This window comes from Pinus tabuliformis, chromosome 8 (assembly GCF_031772625.1).
Source record: "Pinus tabuliformis cultivar Carrire ecotype Pingquan chromosome 8, CPIR1, whole genome shotgun sequence".
NCBI lineage: Eukaryota > Viridiplantae > Streptophyta > Pinopsida > Pinales > Pinaceae > Pinus > Pinus tabuliformis.
The window spans coordinates 1,140,439,375-1,140,444,159 of record NC_142294.1 but is presented as its reverse complement, the minus strand read 5'-3'; positions in this window follow the sequence as shown (position 1 = coordinate 1,140,444,159).

Sequence of the window (4,785 nt, the reverse complement as noted above, 5' to 3'; positions counted from 1 at the left end):
AATGAGCTAGGTCACTGATTTGATTTCCCCATAATTGTCTGTTAGTAGAGGAAAAATGTCCAGAGTGTCGAATATCAACAATAGTAGAGACCTTGCGAGCCATTAAGTTTATGGTTCTCGTAATCCTAGAGTCTAATGTGGACATGTGTTAATGGAGGGGCCCATAGTAGTAGATATAAGCCTCTCGATAAGTGCCAATTCATGCGGCTATAGCACTTAGCACTCAGCACCATAAGATTTGGGCTCAAGTATAATCTATATAGCCATAGTTACAAGAAAAGGGTTGGGGTTTGAAAGGGGCTATCATCGTTTGAGTTTGTTAATAGACTAACATTGCCACCCCATCACAATGGCTTTAAATCGAGGAGCCAAATCAAGAGTTCAAAGCTAGAAATAAAAAAAAGAGGTCAAAGCACAAGATGAAAGCCAAATAGTGTTCTTTGAGGAAACAAAGAGGTTAGAATAGCAAAATGAATCAATAGAATTGTTTAAATCAATGAATGGGGGAATACATACAAAGAAGCATTGAAGGAAGAATAAAGGTAAATGATATATTATAATTTTAATAATAAATTTTAGTGTATGTGTATAGGAATAAGAAAAGAGAAATGAAGGTTGAGGGAAGAAATAACACAGAAAAGATTTGGTACAAGGGAGGAGACAATTTGATCCAAGGAGTAGAGCCAAGGAGAATTGCCAATGGGAGTCAAATGAGACTAATAGCTAAATAATTTGCAATAGTGTGAAGAAAGGGCTTAAAATGTTGTTGGAAGTGTAGATCCAATGAGATATGATGAGTAATTTGTCTTAGAAGTTTTTTTAAAATTAATTGATGTGTAGGAAGAAACAGAGAAAGAGGAGAAAAATTTTGTGGTAACCCTTCCAGTAGAGTGAGGAGAAACACTTCTAGGTGAGGTTGGGTAGATGTTGTTGAGATGGTTCCATAGTTGTAAATGTGGGAATATTTTTCAATAGAGAAGAGAAGATGAATATTTTGAAAGTGAGTAGAGTCTGGAAGCATGAGAGTAAAGGAAGCTTATAAGGTTCTAGAGGAGAGAGACAATGATACAAAAAAGCAAAGTTCAAAGGATATAAGCTTGGTGAGGTATCTTGTAGCCATGTGAAACATACTTGTCACTAGAAATGCTTGTTTCAAAGTCACAATTGAGCATGGAGAAGTTCATAGAGAAGGAGAGAGAGATTACTACTAATGGGCATTACAAGGGTTCAAGTGGAAGCCATCCAAAAATGGAGGAAGATGCCAAAGAAGATGGCATAGGGAGAAAAAGGATGAGTTAAGAGGATATTGATAGAGAGTTTGTTGAGGTGAAGGCAGAACTTAGTGTGGTAAAGATTTTGTTACTAGAAACTGATGTAGACCACAGATGTGTAAGGAGGATGAGGAAGAAGTTGAGGCACATTCTAAGAGCCTAGTTGAAGGAAGAAGAACACAAAGCAATTGAGAATGAGTATGAGGAAGAGGAAGTTTACTATTATGAACTAGAGTAAGTAAGTATCCTTGGAGAGGATGATAATGAGGATGAAGATACAAGACTTCAAGAGAGTAGATAAATCCTATGGAATGTGAAAATAAACATGAAGAATTGATGATAGGGGCATAGAATGAGGCTAGAAACCCTTCAATTTTGAAATTGATATTACATGGATAGTTGTAGGTTACAACAATGATAAATATGGAAAACCAACTAAAAATATCATGAATGTGTAGGAAGATCAAGGAGTTCCTTTTCAAAGCATTTAAGAGGAACATGAATCAAATTATGTTTTGATGGGGGATGAGATACAATTACCTCACAAAGCTAATCAAATCGATGTCCATTAATAGTAGACAAATGAAAGTATAGGAGAATAATTGCAAGGACCTATTCATGAAGAAAATAGGGTAAAGATGGCCCATGGAGATAGCCAAAAGAAGGAAAAATATGAAGAGAAAAGTTCAAAGGAAATGTTGGTGGAATTTTATGAGGAAATCAAATTAATGAGGAGGTTGCTAAGAAAACGTGAGAAATCAATTTGATTTCCTTTAGAGATAATGATGATGGAATGTAAAGGAAGGTTATAGCACGTGGAATGAGGGATGGTAGCCTTATCAATGAAAAATTTAATGAAGATTTGATGATGTTTGAAGGAATGTTAGTGAATATGAAGATTGAGGAGGACGAGATTGAGATTCTAGGTAGTAGTAAATGTCACTAGAAATGTGCAAGAAGTAAACGAGAGGCCAAAAAAGAGACTAATGTGCATGGAGGGACATCATAATGATTTTTTGTAGATAGAAGTGAGAAGAAGAAAATAGTTATTCTTCCAATTGATGGTGATATTTGGAGATCTGATATTTATTATAGTAGAGTTGCTTCATGTCCAGATGCCATTTGGGGAAATGAAAGGAAGTATTTCATAAAGAAAAAATGGAGAAGGAATTAAATCACCTTAATCATATTTTAGGAGATGTATGGTAATGACGAATTGAAGATGAGTAGTGGAATTCAAAGTGAGGCCACAAAAATTTTGAATTTTGAAGCCAGTAAGGGAATAAGATTGACATTGAACTTGATGAGTTGTGTGTTCTAATGAAGGAATTTCCCAAGGAGGGGGAATAAGACAAAGAATATAGGCACGTGGGGCATTGGAAATCAAATTATGGAAGTTGAGACAACTAAAGACATCAACGACAAGTGGAGGAGATTGTGTTGAATGAAAATTTTTTCCTTGGAAAAATACTCAATCAAGGTCTTCACACTAAGGCTTGTGGATAGTAGCAAACCAATGTGTGGCATAGGGTGGTGTTAATAAGTGGTTGTAGTAGGACTAAAAAAAAACCAAGTAAGTGGACAATTCCAAAGACAAGTGTGGGATATTGAAAGATTCAACAATTAAGGGAACTTTGATAAGAGGTCATAAAGTTTTTCAACTTAGAAAGTTTGGTGCGTGATCATAAGCATCAAGTTTTTCATTTTTCCTAGACCTAAAGGGGTCTTGAAATTTCCTTCCTTCAATTTTGTAAAAAATAGGAAATTCGCATGTAAAGGAAGATTTCCTAGTCTTAGAAGGAATCTAGGTTGTTAGAGGAATTTTGATGAGTTTCCATTCTTGGCCATGTGACACAATCTGAAATAACTAAACAATTGGTTTCAAATGCTTTAGGATTTCTAGAAGAGGGACATATGTAGGTTTTCGAGAGGATTGTTAGTTATAGCCTCCAAAATGTAATTTAGATATTTTTATTAGCTAAGGGTGTAGAGTATGAACTGATAAGAGGAAGAAATGTAGCCCAAAAGAAAAGAGAGGAAATATCCAAGATAAGATAAGAAAAAAGAAGGCCGGAGAGGAATAAAAGAGAGGCCCATTACTATGTAAATTAGGTGATATTGTATAGACCCAATTTTAATAGATACTATGTGATATTATATGTGATTGTGGTGTATGCTTGATTTTTGTGCATAGATCAGTTCATGTATGATTACAAATTATTGAACCATCTATTTTTATCATGATTGTGTATTGTTGATTTGGGGTAGCATCGGATGCGCTCTAGAAATGAAGTTTGGAGGAGAGATTTTGGCACATGAGATCTCCAATACCCAGAAAGGGTGTGGACAAATTCTAAACAAATCAAGAGATATTAAAATAATTAATATTTTTAATGGAGTCCCTAAGTCTAAACTTAGGGAAAATAAAATATTAATGTGTATTAATATGAATATGTGTTAGAATGGTCCAAAAGACATGGATCAAGCCAGATCTAATCTTAGCCATTGATTAGGGACTTAATCTTGGCCGTTGATATGTCAACAAGAAAAGTATAAGAGGAGGCTTGATAGTCACTTGGAGAACACACTAGAGTGATGAGTCATTCTATTCTATAGAGTGGGGTTTGGTAAGAGAGATAGAATTAGTGATTAGGATATGTAGCTAAGGGGAATTTGAGTATAGAGAGACAGAGAGGCAGAGATAGTGACAGGAGAGCAGTGCATTAGCCAAGGAGAGTGAGTGATGCAGAACTAGCCAAGGCTCACACAAAGCCACACAGAGGCAGCTGGGAGTTGCGCAACGCCTCAGAGAGGACATCGCTGCTGACGTAGAGGGCCAGAGGGTTGACACAGACCCATCGAGGGTGACACAGGGCTAGCATGAGACAAAAAGGGGCTGACGCAGTCCAGAGAGAGGATGATGCTGGGGTTTCTGGGGCAAATTTGTGTTGAGTAGCTGCCGAAAGGATTATCTGGGGCTTCAGCCAAGAGATTTATCAAAAATTCAAAGGTATTACTACCAAATAAATTCTCTATTGGGTAGGCCAATTTCAACAGCCAGATTATACTCCGATATTGCTTAATAAGAAATCCATCAGATAGCTGCATTAATTTTCCCACATTGTGTTTTTCCAGCGATATTAGTCCAAAAATAATGGTGTCATATGGTGTGTTTGTTTCTGTTTCTTTTATTTGTTGATCTATAATATGTTAAGCATTCACTAGTGTTTATTTTTAGTATTTACATTGTAAAAAACTTGTTAAGGAAAATAACAAGTAGGTAGGAATAAATCAAATAAACTGCATGGAGGCTTTCTAACTAAGTAAACTTAGAAACTTGAACATGGTATAAGAGGGTGATTGCAGATCACAGGAGAACTAAAGGAAATCATCCGAGCAGAGAAATAGCAGCAAAAACCAATTGTCTCGAGGTGACAGAAGTTGTTTTTAGGAGAGCAGCAACAAGGAAGGGTGACGCAGTGCCTGCGTCAACAAGAGTGAGTCAGCAATACGT